Raw genomic sequence first — 24,765 nt, 5'->3', positions numbered from 1 at the left:
CCTCTTTTTCGACGTATCTGCGCTTTATCATGTTACGCTGCCTGATCCAATCTTCATGCAAATATTTGGTTCTCGTATTGATTCATTTTTCACAATAACAATTTGTGCCTTGTAAACCTATGTTACCACGAATAATCAATGTTAGTGAATACATAAATATTTAAACATACTTAAAAATACTTTTCATGCATTTCTGTAACTTAGTAATTGAAATGTATAAAAATATTAATTTCTACTCTCAATTATAGTTAATATTATTACTAAAATTAAAACCAGCTTAATATTAACTTAATTAATCACTTCACCTGGTTACAAACTTAACTTTCCATACACAACTAAAAGAACTATCGTATAATTACGAGTGACAGTTGGCTGTATTTTGCAGTCAAAAAGAACAAGTGCAAACAGGGTAATTGGAGCGAGAAATCACTTGTAGACGATAATAAACTTCCTCTTTAGCAGGTCTTTAAGCGAAATAACGTGGAAGCATCTAATACTTTCTCTTGCACTTTTTGTTTCGCCATTTTGAATCTTTTGAGCAGAAGCATGTAAAAGCTTATATTGTTCCCTTTCTTCTTTCGTGAGCATCACGGTGCGACTTGCTTCTTTCACGTGCCAAAACAACTCGAGCAACACTTTATTTCGAAGAGTACAAAGAGGCGCGTACACGCGACCAGCAGTTCTTCGAAATGTGTTTCTCTTTCTTGAGAGGTAAGAATGACGTTGGCCTTTTTTTCTGTATTCGCTACTCTTTCCTTGAGTAGGTATTTTCTTTCTTTTCCGAAAAGCGAATGGATTCGATGAATTACTTTCTGTAAAATTAAATGTTTTTTGTAACTTTTTAGATCTATTGTGAATCGTAGTACTGTAGATATTTTTAATTGCTTTTATAAGTTGAAAATTTTGAATTGTTAAAATGAACATGCTACAACTATGAAATATGCATTTTCAAACAAAAGGAATGAGATATGAAAAAAAAGTCGATGCGCATTGATTTAACTAGATATAACTGTGATGCATAGAAATTTAATTGTATTGAAATTACGCTCGGTATGTTCTAGCTTAAATTTAATCTTTTATAATAGTGGAAATGAAGTATTCTATAACTTTATTATAGCTTCTCGAATCAATCAAGATGGTATTTAATATACTGGATGTCAATAACCCGTCAAATATAGGTCGATTCATCCCAATGCACATAAGTAAGTCTTGATTACCAGGGGACTGTGTGTTCAAATGCTTGGAGGCGTTAACCGTATCTCCTCCCTTGTGGCGAAAGATTTACACGACTTAGTGCGTTTCTTACTTGAGTCAGTATTTCGAACCTGTGTCCGGTCAGACGGAAGACTTTGGGAATAGTTGCACCGAACTTTTCGGTGCAATGATTCTGAAAAAGTGGTTTGAGGGTCACCAGATCGTCGCTTTGCAGGCAATTGAACAACCATTATTCTACTTTTTCTTTACCACATTGCCAGCGAACGTACTTTAGGGAAGTTGCATTTCCGTATTTTTATTACTTACATGGGCACGTTGTTACCAGTATTAGAAAGATATTGCTACTTTAATATTCATAATGATTATATTTTCTTAATCAAAGATAATTTATTGAAATCTATACTGGATTAACTGGATGAACAATTCACGCATTAACACGTTCGTGTTGTTTTAAATTATCGTAGTTGTTTTACTGAGCAAACTGATTTCCTTAATATGAGCGTAAATGATAGTCGGAACAAAGGAAATGCGGCGAATCAGTCAGTGGAAATGCCATGTGCAATGCAGGAGACCAACCCTTAGGGAATTATCAATCGCTATCGAATAGGCTAGATATGGGTTCGCATACGGAACACGAAACATGCATTTACGTAGCCTTGACGGCTTGCGTTATGCTCACATGGGAACTGCTACGATTGTCGTCGTTACTATTGTCATCGTCTTCCTCATACTTAGTAGATACATATACATGTATATACATACAGGTACCTGTGAGATACACATACCGATCCGATATATGGTTACAATCGCGTCTTCCAAATATTGACTGCTTCTTGCATCGATTGATCGTCCCAAGCTACTGCATGCAATGAGCTTGCAGACGTGATAGTCCTATGGATTACTTGCTTCGCGTGTTTGATCGACATTTGCTTGTTTGAAATGTTTTGTTTGGTGACAACTTGACGTTTTCATTTATATATTTTAATAGACACAACTCTAGACAGTGTTACTTGTGGATCAAACTCGCAGAGTGGGTGTAAAAGATAAAAATAGGCCGAGAAAGAGAGAGTAGTGGGAGGAGCTCGTCCTCGCGATAAAACCAGGTAAACATTCCTTTTTTATTTACTGTTAGTACGTGCTGAAATGCCACTGAAAAAAATGAGTCATGGAAAAAACCCAAAAAACGCGTTTGGTACCATGCCGTCGGAAGAGACAATAGGATCTCTATCAGTACACGCTATAAGCACTAGGGCCTGGCACTCTGACGGATACCCGTAATAAACCACGCGGGCGCCGACGCGACCCGAAACTCAGCCGACATAATGGGGTGGCATGAGCGACACGTATACACCAGCTTCGAGAGTGTGCCTTCGAACCTTTGCGTGCTTACCTTATTGCGGTTTAAGCGAGCGATAGCTTAAGACAGGTAAACAAAATCCGAATTATGTACGCGAGCGAACGTTGTCAGTTGGACAATAAAAATGTACGTTCGTGCGCGTATGTGTGTGAATATGTAGGCGTAGGTGTACCATATCGTCGTTATATACACGCTGGTGAGAATGGGAAGAAAGATCGATCACCACGGCACTCAGCTACGTAAGTCGCGATTGTAACGGGGTGCTCAGTAGTCGAATTTGATGGATACGAACAGCAAAGTGATTAGCTTATCGAGATATTTTGATTCAATAAATGTGATCGAATTCGACTGGTTTTGATTGATTGATTGAGTGTCACCGATGCTGCGCTTTGGCCGCTCATGTATACGCGGGTGCAGCAATGCATCTCGTGGTCTCGGCAAGGCAGTTAGGAAAAATTTTCCGAAATTGCATTCGACTCTACTATGGGAAACCTTCGCTTCTGGCTTGTGAGTCACATTCGTGCATGGGGATACCAAAGGGGTTGAACCGGAGCCGTTCGGCGGTAGACCGACCAGAGAAAAACGAGATCGCGGAGGAAGAAAATTCAAGAAAGGCCGAAAAAGCTCCGTCCTCACCGATAGTGGAGGTGGATGCTGGAAGAGAGAAAAAGTAAAGATCTGAGAGAGCGAGGGCAGTGATGATAGAACTTTCTGAGCACTCTAACAGGCAAGGTCCTTTCTTTTCTTGTATTAGCACGCGCTTCGTAAACCACATCGTTAACTACGACGTGTTTTACCGCTTTCATAAAAAAAATATTTGTAGTGACAGTTCGCTGTAATTTCGCGACTAAATAACTTTAAAGTATTAAAGAACCTCATTCAACCTAATACTTCTTCCTTCTCTTTTCGCATCACACCTCACCGAAACAGTGGGCGATCACTGCTTTGAGTCCAAATAATATCATAGCTATGTATAACATCGCGAGATATCCCCTCTTTATTCCTCTCTGACGTACTTTTTATAGTGACTTCGATGTGCAGTGCAAGCTTCACAATCCACTCTCGGCTTGAGCGGCCTACTAAGCCGTTTCTCGTAATCGGTGATCCGGGAACATTTAATTAGTCTGCGTTTCCTCCTTCTGTCAAACTTGAGGGTAAGAGAATAGACAAGTATCCCACCGCAATTAATCGTAGATGATTAACGAACGAGGATTTTCCATAATAAACTGTTATTAATTAGCATGCCCCATTTCTACTAACACACGATGCATCAACTTCCGAATCGCCATTGCAAAACGTTGGAGCGACATACTGTAACGATAAATTCTCCAAGATATAACGGCTCAATTCGAAATGCTTCCGGCGACTCAATGTGTGTATGAGTGCGGATGAAAAGGCGTTAGGGCGGAAATCAAAATATTGGCTCACAGTATAAATGTGACCCGTTTTCGCATTGCGAACGCTCTTGCCTAGGGATCGCTGTACCGAGAGAATCATTGCCTCTGTTTACTGGCCCTCTTGCTGTTAGCCGCTATGAAGACTGGTTGTCACCGAGTGAAACCAACCGATAATCCTGGAAAGACTGTCAAAATTCCGCACCGTATTTGGTAGAAGTCACGTAGTACTGCCGTAATCTAAGGGGAGCATCATTGTCGAAATTCGGGTGAGCAGCTGAAGAAAAAGCCAGTTGAGTAGCCCGCACACGGACAACGTAGTTTCCGTTATTAATTTGCGTATATCTCGTTATTTATGTTATAATTAACTGTTATCTCGCCGTCGAATTCAGCGAGCTGTGTCGAGTTCGGATTCGAGTGCTTCTGTTGAATAATTGCAGTTTTGATTCGATAAAAATATGTAATAATCTGCGACTAAAAAAATTTTACCGATCCATAGCAGTGAGAATCTTTTTACGCTTCACCAAGAATATATTTTACAATGCGCAGAAAAGCATTATATAATGAATACGAACATTCATAAAATTGTTTTAAATTTTGTCAGGCCTTCAGACGCTTATCACCATGCCCAATAATGGAACTATAGTCCTAATACTAGTTTGATTAATTTATCAGATTATGGATTAAATTTTTTGTTAAATTTTAATTGTCTAATTCAACAATTGCATTATTTAGCTTAATTTTCTGATAAAGCTGTGATTATCAATAATACTGTGATAAATGGCTGTCCACTAATAAATTATGAGAATTAAACAGTATAACAAATTGCAATAATAGACAACTTGTATTCTGTATTTGTATATTACTTATATAATAAAATTAATTCTATCTATCTTGTTCGGGTAAGAAGTGGAAATAAATGATTGAAAAAGACATCTAACTTAATATCACTCAATGTCTCCAATGAACTCTGTTTAAACAAATACAATAATACTTTAAACTATTATATGTAGAAATATGAGGTCTGTCCGGAAAGTATCGGGCCTACGTTTCTCTACCGGACAGAAACGTCAACAGTAAAGCCTCACGAATCTATTGGTTACTTACTGACACCTGTCGGACGTATAGTTCATGCGCAGCGTGTCTTTGTTTACAGTGCCTTTTTCGCGTTCGTCGGATTTTGATATTGTCAAAAATGACTAAAAAACAAGATCAACGAATTTGCATCAAATTTTGCTTTCAACTCGGAAAAACAAGTTCAGAAACTATTGAAATGATGCAAAAGGCCTTCGGAAGCGAGGGTATGAGCAAAACACGAATAAAAGAGTGGTATAAACGGTTCAAGGATGGTCGCACTTCTTCGATAGTGATTCTTGTTCCGACCGACCTTCGACGACAAAAACCGCAGATAATATTGAGCGGGCGTGACTTGCAATCGAACAAGATCGTCGTATGACTGTGCGAGAACTAGAAGAAGACCTTGGGATACGAAAAACTATCATTTCAGAAATTTTAACCGAAAATTTAGGAATGAAACGCGTGTGTGCGAAATTCATCCCAAAATTGCTCACAGCAGAGCAGAAGAACATTCGCTTAGAAATCGCTCTCGACAATCTGGAAATGGTCAATAATGATGATAATATGCTTAGAAAAGTTATTACAGGTGATGAATCATGGGTTTATTGTTATGATCCTGAAACAAAACAACAATCTTCACAGTGGAAGCATTCTGAATCGTCAAGACCAAAAAAAGCACGTCAAAGTCGGAGCAATGTTAAGTCAATGTTGATTGTTTTTTTCGGTTGTGAAGGTGTTGTACATCACGAATATGCACCAGCAGGTCAGACAATCAATAAAGAATACTACGTTCAAATTTTGAAACGTTTGCGTGATGCAGTAAGAAAACGGCCGCACTTTTGGGCAAATGGTGACTGGCTTCTCCATCACGATAATGCGCCAGCGCATTCATCCAATCTTGTAGAGCAGTTTTTGAGCAAACACAATATCGCATTGCTTCGACAACCTCCATACAGTCCCGACATAGTCCCTTGTGACTTTTGGCTGTTTCCAAAACTAAAAAAACCACTCAAAGGACACCGATTCGATGACAAAACAACGGTTGAAAACAATGCGACGAGTGTACTTAAGGCTATCCCTAAAAGTGAGTTCCAGGACTGTTTTGAAAAGTGGAAACATCGATGGAACCGTGTTATTCAATCAAGTGGGGATTACTTTGAAGGATGCCACCCACCAGATAATAAAGAATAACGCTAGCACGAAAATATAAAGGTAGGCCCGATACTTTCCGGACAGACCTCGTACAGCAGTGTTCAGGCATACAAATTCAAGGAGGCATAGTATGCTGACAAATCCAATTTCTCAACGGCGGTGTCACGCCCGCTATTTCGCAGAATAATGGTCAGCTAGCTCGATAGCGTTGTAAATGATTAGACATTGGAATTACTTTATAATAGTTTATTACCTGAGGTATTACAAGAGCTTCCGACTTGGATGAGCGTCACAAATTGAATAAAGCGGCGATGACGTCGTATGCCGCGCTATGAAACGCCGAGCGTCCGAAAGACGTTTCTCATGCGTTTTCTTATGCAGCTCCATTATTCTCAATAAAGAGCTCGAGCTTTTGTACCCGAGAGTGGTCGTAATCATTTCCTCTATCGTTCAAGGTCCTAAAGGGCGTTGTTTTCCCGCACGGCGAAAACAAACGAACGGCATGGCGCCTACTATCCCGCTCCTCTCTTGGAATTATTTTTCCGATCCCCCGACCCTCTGTTGAGCACGAGGGAAAACAACTTCCCTCCCGTATTTTCAGCCTCGGAACTCCCTGTATTCCAACCTGCATGATGAACATTCAGTTATGGATTCGCATAATCAAAGGCTGTGTGACCATACGCGTGATACGTGCATTGAGAGCATCGATAGCGGCCTCTACTTGCAAGATTACTTGCGGGCCATTACTGTTACTGACGCTCGTTACGTCGTGTACGTGTACTGGTATTTTCTAGCACAAGGAATTCTTCATCTTGTTATATGAGCGCAGTACTAAACGAATCCTTTTTGTTATTTATCCGGTGTCGCTTGCGACTAGGGTGACAAGTAAAATTTCTCTCCTTGACATTTGTAATAAATTCCTTCCGTGATCGTTTTTCGGCTTTACCTATCTGCACGAATATCCTTCGCTTGGATCGCTCTGCCGCAGGTGGTCGATGCGTGCATTCCATTGGGCACACGATATTTCGGCGTCCAGGCAACGTCGCTGCGACCCGCTTTACTACTATCGCTGTATACGTTGAGCCTGCGCTTGTTAGCTCATCGCTACTTTTTTCGTGCTGTCGAGGAGGCTGACGGCAATCGGGAACATCTGTGCACTAAATGTCAGTTTGTGCATGCTACCGAATGTCTTCGATCATAAATTTCTTGGCGATCGTTGATTGTTGCAATCTCGAAAACTCGTTTCCTTCCGTTTTTTTCTTTTTTATGATTTTCGAAGCGTCGGGAATTATGTGCGACAGAACTTGCGATATTCTCGTAGCTAACCAACATATTTTTCACTTTTTTCTGTATTGGAGCATCCGGAACATATTCATTCAGAAGAATGATAAAAAAAATTAATTTCTATATACGGAAAATAACGTCACAATCAGCGTTAAATATAAGTTGAATATCAATATAAATGCGATACTTAATAATTTCACTAACTTTTGATATAATTAAATATTCAAATGAATTAAGTATATGAATATAAAATAAGATTTTATTGTCATTTCCGAATTCTTTACGATGTATAGACTTTACTTTTGTAAATGAATATCAATTATCAAATAACTTATTATATACTCATAATCTTGATGTAATATAGCGTATATAGCGAAGCTAGCGATTTATCAATATAGAGCAAAAAGTGAAATAAAAAATTCACGATATGATTTCGCGTTAAATAATTATTGTAATAATATAATACGTTTTTAAAAACAAATATGCGTTTAGATGAAATTTCATTCCGGGTAGACAATTAGAAAATTGATTTCAAACAAAATCAATAATTATTTTTGGATTCATAACCAAACATCAGGATATCACAAATAAAAAGTTATAATTTGTTATTTTACAATTAAAATAATACAATTTTTTACACAATGTTATTTAGGACTCATAAAATTTTACGAGGAGAAATACAATCTAAAGTGTATCGGAGGATACTTGTTATATGATTTATGCAACATTGTAACATCAATAACTAATTATATAGATTTTTATGAATAATTTTCTCTACGTTATAAATTGTAAAACATAATTGTAGACTTTTTAGAAAAAAGTAGTTTTGAATTATTACGAAAACAACTGGGAAAAAATGTGATTTTACACTTGCGAAAAGAGCGTTGAAAGGACTTTAAGTATAAAATCATTCGCGAAATTTGTATAAATACGTCGAACCAACTGTAGAGAATCTAGTTATAATTTTGCTCCCAACGTCTATCTTCACGTACCTTACTCCAACTCTGCTAGGCACTGAAATAATAAAGTGAATCAGCTTATTTCCTGAGAATCTTTATTGGATTAAGTCACCTATGAAGAGCCTTTTCCTTTCCTTAAGGAACCTTAGAGTCTCAAATTTTGGGGATTAAGTCCCTCTTGAACTAAACCTGGCTTCCATCGTTCATCTCAGATTTAAATTCTGACTTTGTTATGTTACGAAATTTTCAGGCCTATATATCCTCGATTGATGATAACGTAATCATATTTCAATAGATTTCAATAGATCACTTAGAGATACGACTAAAAAATTAGCCAATACTTTTGATTTGAAATTAATTTCATTTATTATATTATACATATTTCTATACATGTTTATGAAACTAATATAATTTTTCATTAGATTTGAGAAATGTCTTTGTTTTTTCACGAAGCTACCAGGTTAATCCCTGGTATTGTTGATGATAACTAAGTTATATCTCGAATGATCAGCTTGAATCTCTCTAAATAAAATTAGTAGATTTCTTGGAATGAAATTCAAAATTGAAATAAAAATTTATATATATTTCCTTTTGTTTCTCATGACTTGGCAAAATAAAATCAGAACTGATCTTCACTTGCTCATCTCTCATACTTTATAATAAATATTTCGACTATAATTTGTATTTTTGAATTGGATGGAATGTATAGTATGTTATTTTTACTAATTGTTATTTTTAATATATGTTATTTTCATGTACTATTGCTTTCGATATAATAAAAAGATGATCATATTTTTGAATGTCAATTCTATTAAAGTAAAGATCTATGATTTATATTTCTTTGGTTAAAATCAATTTACTTGAGCAAATTTATTTAAAATTATAAATACATTTGATATAAATAATCAAATTTAATGGCGTATTTACTTGCGATTCTACGATTAAAGAATAGTCTTGATATCCGAAATTTCAATTCAATTACAATACATTGTCTGTATATAAAATGAAAACGTTATTTATGTTTTCTGTTGATCATTACTTTCACTTTTGATTCAACTTCTTGCTCACATCGTTTGAAATGATAGCTTGGACTTCATCGGATCTTAAAGACTAATAATAATAAATTCCCATGTAAATTAGAAATTTTAAGTTCATTATGATTTACGAAGCAATTGTTTGGAGTTGATCGTGCACCAATCAAAGGAATGCCAGCTAACCAGTCTATTAAAAGAAATCTATAATTTCATTACGTATAAATATTAGCGACTAAAGGAAAAATCAAGCGTTACTTACACTTTTTGAAAAAGCAAATAGCAGTTGTAATTCTGACAAAGCCCTGATAACTGGCCATAATTCGTACTACTATTCTTAGCCACTTGCAAGAGTTCACGGACGAATAGTCACACAATTTACAACTATATAGCATATAAATATATATAGCAGCAGCTTCGTCCGAAGGAGCTTGTGTAATTTCATCCTTTAGCTTAGCGTCGGTCAGACATTGTGTATTCGATCGACTATGAGGTTCGACGAGCATTCACTCTGCGTTACACGTGTATATATTGGAGACGCGAATATAAACAAGGGAGAGAGGGAGAGAGTAAATAACGGGGTGAGGGCAAGCGAGCTAGGCGCCATGTTTATTCGTCCAATAGTAGGTATTATAAGACATTGTGTCGTTTGTATTGTGAAATACGTGGAACATACGTACTATGTATTGAAATACTGTTACGCTATATTGAAATTATTAGAGGATTTAGTAATTTGTGCAATTATTGATTATATTACCAATCATTTGAGGGTTGTGTCATGCGTTGGGCGTCAAAATGTTCGCTTATACACAAAAAAGTCGAGATCATACAAAAGTAAGAAATCTTTTTAGAGAAAAAGCTTTGCAGTACAAAGTACTCAATGTATTTACAATGAATTTTTATGATTACACACCTAATCCCTAAGTTCTTATTTAAGCACAACAATATTGAAATAATTTTTTTTTTCAAATATACTAAACTTAAAAAGATGAAAAAGTTAAATATATATTTAACGATGTGTTCGAAATTTAGGATATTATTTATTCTTTCATAGAATCTTTACATAATAGTTTATGTGAAATATCCTTCTATCTACTTGAGTTTTTAAGTCCATGTTGTTAATGCGTCATAAAATATAATTAATAAATTGAAAAGCAATAAGACTTTCTCTTGGCTATACTTATTGGGTTTAACAAAAACGAATTAGCTCAATGATATCGTCATAGCAGTTATATCCATTCGCATCCTCATGTAGGTGATCATTGCTGAGTGTGAAAGCCTCCAGGTTCGCATAACGTGTTGGAGCGACAAATGAAATTTCTTGTCGCCGTTTCCGTGCTAAACGGATACCCGTTGGCATAGCCGTGCGCTTCAGAAATGGAGTGAACTTGTGGACCTTTCGCTCCGAGAGAAGGCGTGGAAAGTTAAAGTGATAGATAGCTTAACTGGCTTAATTATCGCGAAGCCTTTGTGTGGGTCAAAGTGAGAAATTCCTCGTTGTCGGATTACTCGTTTTCTTTGGTTGGATTCACCAGACTGAATCTAGGGTTAGTTTATTAAATTGCGTATTGATTGACAAAATATCACGAGTTTTTTTTCGTATAGGTTCTTTATTGCAACAACCGCAATTTGATTATGTTACTTTTCTCGTTTATTTAATCGAGTAATAAACAGAGGATACGTAATTTGTGGAGATATTGGCAAAAATATAAGTACGATTATTTTAGCGATATATACACACACACACACACACACACACACACACACACACACATATATATATAGATATATATGCCTTGTAAATTTCTAAGGTGCCAAATAATTTAAATCCGTTTAGTAAAATATTCTATAAATTCTGAATATTTCAAAGACAAGCGTTGCTGTAGTACTAAGGGTCATAAAATGCACTTCTACAGAACATCGGCGTACGTCAGCAGTTTCCGCGCGTGTTCACGCGGGCGCCTAGGCCATCGTAAAATTTCCATATGCGTTCCGAGCTTTTGATGAATTTTATCGTCGACACGTATATGTATTTCTGTACGGAACGCTTAAAATTATGAAAATTCCAACAAAGCAAACAATGCGGATTCCAGTGTTTCAATGTAATAAGTGAAAGAAATTTGTTGTGCACAGCAAAACGAACGGTTTTTCTTTTTTATGAAATAATTAGTCTATCACGGGATGCATAACGATTAACTTTGTTGCAGCCGATCGATTTGTAACTTTTTTTAAAAATATTCGCGATCGCACATTGCAGCTTGATAAAAAGAATACTTACATTTGCGAAGTAGCTTGAGGTTTGCAATTTTTATGAACCCACAAGTTCCCACAAGTTCCAAACAATACGAAATAGTAATCTACCGAGGCTATTTCCATGTAATCATGGCCCACAAACGGAGCATAGACAATTGCGTAGGGCTGAGAGCTACACGCGATCGTCCGGTCATTACACTATAGGACGAAGAGGCGGCCAGCGCCAGCTTGATTGGGAATTCCTTACGTGGACCAGACAAGCTCGCAAATTACACGAATAGTTCTCTCATCATACACGTTTGCGGCTGTCGGTTATACCATGCGCGTATCGTCTGATCAATGAGTTTGCCCCTTATAAAACGATCGCTTCTGTTTAATGTCTCCCTCTCATTCGTACCGTCATCGACGTGCTCCTCTCATGTGTGTGCGTGTATATGTATATATATATATATATATATATATATATATATATATATATATATATATATATATATATATATATATATATATATATATATATAGTGTAGTACAGTTCGTCTGCGCGCGCGCGTGTGTCTATAATTCTATCCTGATTAAATTCGCGTGTGCAAACCTCTTGCTAGGTGAATTTGACTTTAAAATGGCTTTCCGATAATTTTCAACAATTTAGCGCTGAATTGCATCGATTTTTCGGAAGCGCCAGAGCGTTAGACTGAAATTGAGTTCAAGAGGATTTCTCTTTCGGTTGATTTGACCTGAGTAATTGGATGCAAAATGGCCCGTAATTGATCCCATTCTTCAAATTTTGATTTTGGAAAAGTTCAAGTTAAAGAAGGATGTGTTGCACTTATTCCACATTACTTAGTAATTTACGCAAGATGTTATTGTATGACATTTTTTATATCTGATATTGCTCGATCTGACAAATATTCTCTCAAATTCTTACGGGAGGCGAGCTTGAATGAAAATAATTAGCGTGTATAAACTGATAATTTTTATTGATTATTTCATAAGGAAAAGACCAAAATTGTGAAACCACAAATTCAGTGGTGGTGTTCAGATTTACATAATAATTATAAAATTAGCTGAAAGCTGAACGAATACTAAATAACTAGCATTAAAAAACTTTAGTGGAGAAGAAAATTGTTGTTTGACAAAGTAAGCTTAAGCAATAATAGACCAAATTATAATCTTACAAAAAACAGTGTAATAAAAAAATGAACAAAGATGCGCGTGTGAGAGAGTAACTATGAAGCGGTCAAAGTGACTTGCCTGAGCGGTGGCTAAAAATGAACTATGACGTTTCCGCTCTGCTGCGTATCTCTCAACTTTTCCGGCCCCCTCTCCGCTCACCGCCGCAGCGGCGTTGGGCCTTTACGCGCGCATAGCTCCTCACCGTTCTTGTTCTCCTGTTCTCGGCGCTCTCCCGATTGGCCAAAGGATTAACCCTTTTCGTACACGGGAGCTCCCATCTGCATACCGCGGGGATATAGTCGCATCGATAATTCACAGCAACATATCGTGCGATTGATTTTACAACTTTTGCCACTTCCAGCATTCGTTTATTCCTTTATTTACCTTTACGCGTATTTTCTATATTTATACAAAGTAATACTTGTTTGGATTTTTAAATATAAAAATATCAATTTTCAAACATTTAAAAATGTATATTTATACATATTCAATATGCTACCAAATTTGACTTGTTATAAAATTTATACAAAAAAAATTGAATTTTTCATATTCCTATAGACGATTCTAAGCGGGATTTAAAAAAATTATTTTTTTTCTAAATCCAGCATGGGATTTTACGAGATATTTGAAAAAAACAGTTCATTTGTTTGAAATCCAATGTAGGATCCTAGGTGATATTTTACAAGAAACATCCAGTTTTTTGAATCCCTCATGGAATTTTACATAATATTTACAGTCGAATCCTCACATGGGATTCCATATAGGAAACTATTTTTTTTTCGATCGGGAAGCACATGTGCGATGCATCGCACATTTACAATCCTCAAATGACGTGAGTTTTCTTGAGTACGATTATATTATTGGCGTGTCACCGACGCCTGTCAACTACATAAACTCTTAAATTATTGTTTTCTCACTTTCTCGCTTTCTCACTTTTATGACTAATTGGTCTTGAGTTCCGATTTTCGAACGGCTTGGAACGTGACATTGTACCCCTTTTTCAGTAGCTTGTCGCATTTTAACCTCCAAATTATACCTTCAGTACGTTTTTCCTGCTTTCATGCAGAAAAATACTGTCCTTAACCGATATAAAAAGACATTTTGATAAAACTCGTTATAGCACTTGCCTTCGACTTGTACCTTAAACTTCTCGTTTCGTCAAAAAAGCCTTTGTACATCCGTTAGGAAATGTACTATTCTACATTTATTACATCTTATGACAATAATTGACAATTTTACGAAGAATCTGTTAGGGCGTACGCTCGCGACGTAATTTAGTTCTTAGAAACTTAATGTTTTTAATGCAAATAAAGTAAACTAAAATTAAAAATGCCGATAGCAACTGAAAAAAAAAAAAAAAGAAATTTATAAAAATGTATATTAAAAAAGATAAAAATAATTCTGGTTTTCAGCAGGAAAGCATTGGGTATAGGCAATAACTTTCAATGTTGTCGCCGGCTCAGCTCGCGTACAAGTATCGACGTCGATCACACAGTCGGGGCTCTGCATCACCGATGAAGGACGAAGATGAAAATGCGAATTCTTTGATTTAATGCTATTGCAGCCAACGCTGCTGCTGTGATCTCGATCTCGGTAAGTGCTAAACGTATATTTGTGCTTTTTTCTATTATCTTGGCGGTAGCTGTCTCGTTTTTTAACGTACACCGACAGCGGTCATCGATTTTCTGCATTTTTTGTTAACGCGACCCACCCTCCCCTTTGTGCTCCCGTAAACATACGATGGGAAGTGTATGACTGAATACGGCCGCCGATGTCGATGTGTGTTTTATGGCGTACATTTTGATAAATTGAAAATTTTTTTGCACAATAACAAAAAAAATGAAAAAAAAAAGAAAGCCTTTTGTCATCTAACTGTTGTGCCTGAAATATTACTCGTATGCTGTACGTGAATTATTACTCTGCTATGTTGCATGGAAGAGCATTACTGTTTCTTAAAAAGTTTGGCACCGCAATTTAAAAGTGCATGGGAACGAAAAATAATAACATAAAGCAAAATTTGCATCTAAATGATCCTCACTCGAACAAAAATAATAACTACAAAAGCAGGTTTATTGTAAATTTGCTGATCAATATCAGCGAAAAATCAAAGAATAATTTAAATAGAAGTTTTATTCATTAATTTTAACACCATATTAAGGACAATTAACGCCAAAAGTAAGCCTTATTTTAGTTGTAAAAATCGAGAAAATCAGCGATAACGCTCTGCACTCAAATTTGTTGAAATTCACTCGATCGATAATTCATTCGATTTTTTAGACACGCCTCTATAAGACGTGTTTACAGGTAAATTTTCAGTGTTACATCAATTTAACACTGGCATTATGACTGATATTATTTTTGTATTGTAAAACTATAATTATTTACAAAAAAATTGTTTTAGATTGTTATCGATCATTTTTTTTCTCATAATAATTATTTAAGATTCTAAATCGTAATATTTGTTATTATCGATGATTTTACAATAATTATTTATTTAACGTTATTAAGTATGGTTTTTGAGATTTCAATAATCCTTATTATTGGATGCTGATAACAATAAAACACAAAGTAAAGAAACTCAAAAGACGCGAAAAAGCGCACATACTCAGGCATTGATGCAGATTAATGGATAGAAAACGACGTTACGCAGCGTTAAAATTAGTGAAGCAGACCCGTCAGTGAGGAGCTCGTACAGAGTTCACACATTTGAATTGTCGGCAAGCGTTGATTTATCGACACCATTCAGAAAGCTGTTAGGTTGCGAGCCGGAAACCTAACGTATGGAAGTGCAACAATGGCAGCACAGGTATATGTTTAGCATTGTGCTACGTAGCAGTAGCTTTGTAGTGCTTGCCGAGGGTGTAGGCATTAAACTCATATTTACGTACAGGAAGAGACCACTACAGGGATATTATGCTATATGCATGTATGTGAGCAGGTCGTAAACCAACATCGTAAATTGCCTCATAAATCCGCGCAAGCGTGTAAAATTAATTTTTAACATGCGTTGATAATTCTGTAACTAGCTGCAAACCAATTCGGCTAAAACTTACAACTCGCGAGCGCACGGATGCTAACTTTTTCGCGCGCGAGCGCTCGAGATTTACAATGCGAATTGCGTTATTCAGAGTTGCGCTCGAGTCCCGTAGAGCGGAAGAAGAATTCGTCCAACTTCTCTCTTTTCTTGCGAGGCAGTCGCTCGCTCGCAAGCGCTACATTAAGCATACGAAATTTAATTAAAACTTCGCCTATCCCTCGTGTCTATTATTTTTGTTGTCATCGCGAATTCTACATTAGCCCGCGTGACGCGTTGCGCCAAATGAAAAACAGAGCACACATAACCGAGTAAATGATAGAGGGGTGCGCGCAAAATCGTCGTGAACGCGAAAAAGTTAAGGTGTCGACGACGACGATGGCGCAAATAAACGGCGCGTTCCGATTCCAATTAGCGCGGTCAAGTTAATGGTGAAATTTCAGTGTGCGTGTGGTTTCAACTGTGAATATTGCTTAACGAATGGACTCGTTTTGCGTCGAGTATGACGCTTTCCACGGTACTTTTGACTTTACACTTGTAGCTGACTGCGTTTTACTATAGTCGTAACTTTCAAAGTTAAATTTGATTTTGTGAGGCTAGTATTATTATTTCTTTCGACTAACGTAGTTTCGTGTACAACAAATTTATGTGAATATAATAATGAGTATAACCGAATATAACACAATAAAAATAATTTTTTTTTATCAAGTTAAATCAAGCTACTAAATGTACGTGCAAACTTTTATTGTAGTAGCATAGGAGTCAGAAATGAATATTTAACGACTTTGAACGAATTTTGAACGAGTAATTACACCGTGAAATTTTCGAGTGTAAAACTTTTCCGGCGCGCTACTCTATCAGAGCTGCAATTGAACGAGCCACCTACGCCGCCACCACACCGACAAACAGCCGTGCGCAGTTACGTGACTCACATCGATGAACAACCCACCCAGGCTTATCGATTATTAAAGAGCCACGCAAGCAAATTTATCGGGAGAATATCGAGTGAGCAATTTGCAACTACTTATAAGCTTGGAATCTCGGTAAAGAGAGTAAGAGGAAGAAGTTGGTTGTGGTGCAGAATAAAAAAAGGAAGACCAATGCTGCACAAGTTCTTGATCGTACGCGTGAGCTCTACGATAACATAATTAAGTTCGTTTTATTCAGAGGCTCAGCAGGTGCTTTGCTAATATGAATGTATCGCCAAGTCCGTAGGGATTAACTTCTCAAACTTTCCCACGGGTTCGCGCAAATTTTAATTAAACCATAATTAAAGTGGAAGATAGAAAATTAATTGAACTGCTGGGTAGTGGCGGAGGGGGGGGGGGGGGATTGCGAGTTGGCCAAAACGACGGTAAGGAAAGAAAAAATTAAAGCGTCTGAGTACTGGAGATTTCTCGTGCAATAATATAATCATGAAATTAAAATTGAGAGAAAATGTATAAACAGCTACGGCAACAATTAGGTGCAATAGTTGTAAGCTCAATATTTCATATTCGATATCAAGTCACAATATATGTCGCATCTTATTTATTTCGTAAGCTTCTATCTTCATCGTTCACTGTGGTAGATAGGGGTGGATATTATGTGGCCTAGAGATATTATTCGTGTAGATAAATGAAAACTAAAACATGGATATAATCTTTTGATTTTTGATTAAAGAAAATTTTAAATAGTCAAATTTTTATTCGAGAGTACAATGAGTTCATGGTATAACAACGAAGAGCATACCTTCATATTAATCTAAAAATGACACCATGTGGCTTACTAGCAAATGAATGCCACTACTACTTTATATAAATTAAATAATAACACATAAGGACAACTGAAATGAAAAAAATTAGCATTATCATCATAGTTATTATTTTCGATTACTAAAAGAGGATCTGAATAAGAAGCTCCATAGTACAGTCACGGCTGTGGTGCACAAAAATTAAAGTCTATAATGTTGGCACTAAAAATCCTTTAGATATGTTTAAGATTTTACATACTAAGTTCCACAAAATGCTGATAAATACTTGTAGTAGTGGCAAACGTTGACAAATACTAATAGCAGTTACTGCTGATCGTTGTTGATTGATGGACTGTAAAAGTGCTTTTTGTCATAAAAAATCACAATATCGTCAGAAAACTTAACTACACAAAGTACTCAGTTAAGAACTCACACATGTGCGTAGGAGACCATTAGTTTTTGGATACGAATTCTACGATAGGTATACATTATGTGTGCACAGCGCATAAAGTGCCGTCGCTCGTAAAACCCTCGTCGCCATCGGAACGCATTAGTGTATCGACGAGTCGCGCGTACGCGCGCATGGCTGATATAATCGGGGTAATGCATTTGCTGGCACACCGTTGGTGATTTTCAATGCCTTTTCGCCAATGGAAAATCTCGTGTGAACAAAAGCCAAAGAGTAGAGAAAGAATTGACGCCAAAACGCGTATGTTGCTTTCGTAATTGACGATGATAGCTGACTCAACTATTTGACATTTTTTGAGGGAAAAAGTTCTTGACTAATGTATTTGTAATTTCTTCGTAAATTATGACCGGTGCATTTTTCCGATAGCATAATACATTTCATTATGTAAATGACAATAATCTATCTATCGTGATTTTAATTTATAATTATTCTAACTTTAATATTTGAGATGAATGCAAGTAGGAAAAAATATTACGCGCTAATTAACTGCAATACCTGACAAAAATCTGTGCGCTTTGTCCAGATCTAACCGTCGGACTTATTAATATGGCTTGACGGGTAGATTGAGCCAAAGACGGTCTGCTTAAAAATGCAATTATTTTTATGGTATATGTAGGTTTATTTTTACACAACTTACTCATACTTTGCTTTAATAATAATATATTTTCGATGAATGTAATTTGTTTGAAATACGTCGTCAACATTAATGGTCTTAGTTTCCAGTTATATATATTCCAGTTATATAATAATAAGGTATATGTATTGGAGTTTAATCTCTGTCTCATAGCAATACTAAACTAAATTTTTAATTGCCTTGAAAATACACAATTAAAGTAATAATGTTATTTATAGCCGTTATACTTTTTGAGCTGAGAAAATGATAGTACATGTGCACACGCTTCCACATAGATTGGGAACTGGGTAATCGTCGTAACGAGAATATAAATGGAAAATGCAAAGTGGAAGATTACTTTTCAGAGGCTTGTGGTATATATAACTCAGTTTAAGCTTAAGTATCTCTGCGACATCTCAACCAATTTCAGAGTACGCGCGGACTCACTTTTCAACGCTGAGTTGAAACGAAAGTCTTCAGTTTTCTAAGTGACAAGCTTGCGCGACGTAAGCTTTAAGTTCCATTTGAAAAGCTTATACTCCTAAAACCAATTATAACAATATTTTTAACAAATTATTAGAATATATATGTATATAAAACTTAAAATTATAAATTTTCATTGAATACATTAAATAATATTTTCATTTTCTAAAGCCGTTCATCAAAATATTTTTCTGGAAACATGTACAAATATCAATAGAAATACGTGGTGCCTTTACCTTATGCCAAACGATTAAGCTGTTTGAGTAGGTGAAGGTTTATATAACGTGATTGTCAGCGCTCAAAATCCTTCAAGTCCCTATCGTACGTACACCACTCGAGTAGAGAATCATACATCTTGGAGGTTTGCACTTGTGTGCGTGCCTTCGAGAAGCTCTTACTCGACCCCATACATTTTTCTAGATGGCAAGTCGCGACTGCACTGTCGCTATTTCTTTCTTATATTAAGGAGATTTTGCTGCGATGAAAGCTGAAAAAGGACTGTTTGATGTTATTTAATAGTTCTAGGGATTTTTCTTTCTTCTTGTGAAACATAGACATTCATAAAGAAGATTGACTTTAAGGCTTTTTCAAAACTGCAATGAAAAATATACTTGGAACTTTAAAACGAGTTTCATGATTGATTAACGCCTTTTTTATTGAATTACTTTTGACCGTGGATTTTGTTAGATTGATTGAGATTATATGGGAAACGATTGGCGTTGTTTGATAGTATCAAAGAATTTTTTTTCTGGGGTGATATTTGTTAAGAGAATTGAACATAACAGTTTTTTAATCTATATTATAGAAATACTGTCATCGACGAACATTTATGTAGTAAATATTTTTATTTTAACAAACGGATTAGATATTGTTTTCTTCAATCATTTTGTAATCCATGTTTATTTGAGGTCGAAAGGATTTATTTTGTAACATTGTATATTAATATTTATATATATGACCTATGTGATATTATATATTAGTATTCAAAGGATATCTATTCGAGCAAAAATATGTAACTCTAACCGTCAAGAAGTTTAATAAGACAATTATAAGACAAAGAACTTCATATCAGATGGGCTTTCCAAAAGACGTCACGTAGCTGGGGGACCGAAAATAGCGAACACTACGTCATCGATCTCCAAGCGAGCGTGACTTGGTCAACTCGAATGTATCTATGTAGGAGGCAGCAGTGAGAAGGAAAAAGTTAATTTCGTTTACGCTGACTTTACGCCTTGGTCGCAAAGCACAATGAAAACAGGGCTGCGCTAGTGATCCAAGTAAAAAGATAATTACATTTTCAAACTCTTTTAGTTCAAATGAACTGTTTAAATGCAGCCGTGAATGAGCCTTTTAACTATTATGTGTTCTTTTATCCTGACACTGATTATATATTGTTATACGGAAAATACCACGTTGTAACACACATATCTAAAAAGAATTCATATAATGATAAAAGTAAAATATTTTATTGACAGCTGAAATATATCTTTAACGGCAGAGAATAAGAAGAGTGCTCGCGGAAAACAGAAAGATTGAAGCTGACAACGTATATCGCACGATAAAATAATACATCCTCGTATTCCCCGTATTTGTAACTTTTACGCACAAAACGCATGAGCGAAATGAAGCGACAAAATGAATACAGTGAAAACTGCCTCGAGCGTTACGAAAAATTTTATGAACTTTTTAGCTACCGCAATTTTCGTGCACTACCATGAATGCTTAAATATACATATATATTAACGGATGTTATCAGTAAATAACTGCTCTGAATCATCATTTTAAGAAGATATTTGTGTTCAATTGATTCACCGCTCATGTTGAACTATTATTTTCATTGTTTTATTTTTTTCAGTTAGATTCTATTGCAATTAAGCGACTTCCTGTATTCTTGTCTATCTTAAATTTGATTTTGCCCTGTTCAAAAATATTAAAATTACCTTAAGAATTTCAACCACTAATCTCTTTATACGCCAATTAATTTTTATTTCAATCGATAGCATCGAATAAGAAATAATTCACGAGCCATTAGACATATCGCTCGGGAATTTCTAGTCAGAAATCCATTACAGATGGGTTAAAATAGAAAAAAATATGCAAAGAGCTGTGGGATATCAATGTACATATAGATATCGTACATTGTGCATCTGCACCTTAAAGAAGGAGGGGAGCAAGAGGTAGAGTAGGCGGAAAATCTACCAAACATCGACGTTCCTCTCGAGCCGCATGAATTTTCGAGAGCAGGTAGTGTAAGCTTCGGCTTCTAGCACGCGGCTTGAGTGTTATTCACCTTATTGCTTGCTTTTCGACGACGAGAGGTTGTGCGACATGGAGACACGAAGAGCCTGGGTTATGCTGAGATGTTGAAGAGGATGCTTTCTTATGCTTCTCTTTGATGCGTTCGACGAATACATCTTTTTTTTTTGGGAAATAGACAAAGCTGCTGACTTCCTTTTCTTTGCAAAAAGTGCTTTCTTGGTGATAAATACGTGCGTAGAGTTTTAGCGTGTTATTGATATATTGTTAGGACAATTTCAAGAGATGATAAATTTCCTTTTCCCTTTCCCCTATCCATTAACAGATGCGGTAGGAAACTTTCTGCTTGAAAGGATGATCTTTCAATTCATAAAAGGCTAAAATTTACAACTCACTTAAATTGCGTTGTCATTGAATGCGCATTCATCCATTTATCATTATAAAGTTTGCAACATCGTCGCTTTTAATATAAGTCTTCGCCGATAACGTAAGCATAATAAGGCGCGTGAAAATTCATTATAAATCCTAATATACCATTCAGTACAGTAAGGAAGAAACGATTTTAAAGCTCCTCTAGTGAAAAGAGAAAAGGAAAAAGAACAGGTGGCGACGCGATTGAGATTAAAGAGTAGTCGAGCAAAACTACTTTTCTCACGGCGCGCGTCGAGCATCCAAGAGAAACCGGATTTAATGAACTTTGCATAATATTATTCACGAGTCCCACTGCTTCTGGCATACCAATTTAAATCTCAGGCTCGAGCTGTAACTTATTATAAGACTAGGGAGTGTCAAGGCCTCGGGACCAGGTAAACAATTATAATTTAATTTTAATATCTGAAAATGTAATGAATTTCGATGAATGGGCTTTCTCGTACAAGTGATTCGACTTTCAAGTATAATTAACGCACCTAACTGTCGTATTATGGATATGCCAACAATTCCTTTGTACAATCAACGGTAATGAAACCACGATTGGAATTTCTTTTTATCTCTACCTTTCGCTCTCTCTCCCTCTTTCTTTTTCTTTCTCTCATTCTTATTTACCTGCGGTTTTATTTTCGCTGTCATCGAATAGTCCGCGTGATACCCGCAATCAACATGTTGTTCTATTATAGTATGTATTCTTAGATCAAAAAAATAAATAAATAAATAAAAATACAAATATTAAATAAATTTGATTCGAAAAATTTGTCGTGAAAAGAATTTATTGGTTCATTTAAATTAATTTCAGCTTTGTGAGAGATCATTCAAAATTAATATTATCAGAATATTAGTTCGACATTGGTATCTTCTACTAGCAGGAAGCAACATTATATTCGATAATATAATTCAGGCTTGTGTTATTCTCAAAGGATATTTTCCTAGAATATATAGTGCTTATAAGCAGCGAACATATTGCACATTCTATCTACAAATTGTCAAAGGCATACATATTCAGTCAGGCTCTTACTTAGAAAATTCACAACAAAGACATGTTCTCTCTAAAATAAATTTGAAAAGTGTACGGATACACAAAATTTTGACAAGAATCAGATAATCATTTCATTAATCATTCTTTCATGAAATTAACAAATTCTGACAAAAACCAAGTAGTCATTCCATTGATCGTTCTTTGTGAAATTAGTCAATTTCTTCTATTTGCTATCTATTTATCAATAATTATTTTCATTTTCTAAGCGTAAAAGTAGATATATTCTATATATTTGTAGTAGTAAACACTGAAAATGAAGGAAAATGAAAGAAAACAGATGAAAATCGCATGGAAGCAATAAAGTCAATTTGTGATCAATACTCATGAATTCAACTGTCGAGTTGCAATTACGAATAACTGAAGTTCTGAGCAAACAACCGCGAGTACGCGCGAGGGAATCGCCTAATTTCTCGTTAAATACCACGAGCTGTACGAGATGGTAAATAAAAGTCTGTAAATTTATCAACATCTCTTGCACACTGTTTCTCTAAATGAGAGAAACCCTTTGCCTTTCATTACCGTGGGAATAATTAATCGAGTCTTTTTGCCTTATGAGGGTATATATAGAGATGTTCAAACTCTTCCTCTAACGCTATGACTAGAGCGCGCTAAAAGGAGAATGAAAGAGGGTGCATGAATCGTTGGAAGTTCTTTGGATCTACTTGGAATGCCACGAGATCCTTATCCACGTTGGTTGCTTTTTTACCGAAGGGAAAGTTCATTGTGTTTTTCCAGTTGTTTTTTTTTTATTTCTAGGAAAAAGAAGCTTAGTTTTTTTCCTTCTTTTTCTCCTTTACCGCTTCGTAAATCGGATTTGAAAATCGCGAATGTTTTGGTTTACTATCGAGCTGCGTTTGGTCGTTGCGGTGCGCGATTGAATCGGACGGTTGAAGGAATTTTTCTCCTTTGTAATTTCTATTTTTTCAAGAAAAGTTGAAAAGATAAATATATTTTCTGCTAGTAAGTTATTTTACAAAGTAAATGTAAGCGATGAAAAACAAATGTATCGAGTAAAGCGTGAGCTTTTTTAGAGAGTATTGTATATGACGCTATTGGTCTTTATATAGAAAGTGACGTTTATTCGATAAAAATGATTGAAATACTATGGGATTGAAGAAGAGACGAATTCAAGCGTATGTATATACGAAATCAACTGTGAATATATAAAACTTACTGTGAGATACTACATTTACGGTAACAACAACGATACATGCCGATAGTGTGAGAAAATTCAATTGAACGAAGCGAACTACTTCACTTCAGTCATAAGAATAGATTCAAATAAACTTTTTTCCTTTTTAAATTCTTCACGTACGGCAAAGAGTTATTTATTTTTCTGTGCAAGTCAGATGTCTTTAATAAGAATGATATGTCCGTCTATTGGAATACCTTACGCAAGAGCGGAAGAAGCCTACTCAATAAATACAAAGTGACTTGCCAACTGCTTTTTACACGAAGGGACTGTGAAAGCAAAGAAAGAAGCCAGCAAAACATTCAAACTAGATTCTTGCCTCCCCTCTCCCCCCGGCCCCGAAAGAAGAGGTTGAAGTATATAAAGCTTAAAGCGATTGTCGCGAAGCTTCCCTCTTGCCATTATTCACTAGGACCTTGGCGACGACACGGCTTCTTAGCATTTAAATACCGCGAGTAAACAGGTGTGAAGGAGATCTGAATTAAATCGAAAGCGCTCCTCTAGGGAATTGAATACTTGTCTTTCTTTTATTCCTCGAAAGTCGTTCATTGTTTCACTGGATTATTGGGATAATCATATTCTCTTATCTCAAGTTCGTTCACTGTCGTCCGGGTTACTTT

The 24,765-nt window shown here is 35.9% G+C and overlaps 1 protein-coding gene across 3 annotated transcripts in view; it reads left to right on the top strand.

Annotated features, from left to right (window-relative positions):
• LOC131666053 (obscurin-like) overlaps window positions 1-24,765 on the top strand; it is a 178,437-nt gene that overhangs the window by 90,551 nt on the left and 63,121 nt on the right. For 2 of the 3 annotated variants that reach the window (XM_058938398.1, XM_058938395.1), the window contains exon 3: window positions 14,308-14,488. The gene's annotated coding sequence lies outside the window, so the exon portion shown is untranslated. The remainder of the gene's footprint in view (window positions 1-14,307; window positions 14,489-24,765) is intronic. The other variant, XM_058938396.1, reaches the window with a different exon arrangement.

This window comes from Phymastichus coffea, unplaced genomic scaffold (assembly GCF_024137745.1).
Source record: "Phymastichus coffea isolate CEN01 unplaced genomic scaffold, Cenicafe_Pcof_1.1 PCOF00056, whole genome shotgun sequence".
In the NCBI taxonomy this organism is placed as follows: domain Eukaryota; kingdom Metazoa; phylum Arthropoda; class Insecta; order Hymenoptera; family Eulophidae; genus Phymastichus; species Phymastichus coffea.
This window is presented reverse-complemented; position numbering and strand designations above follow the sequence as displayed.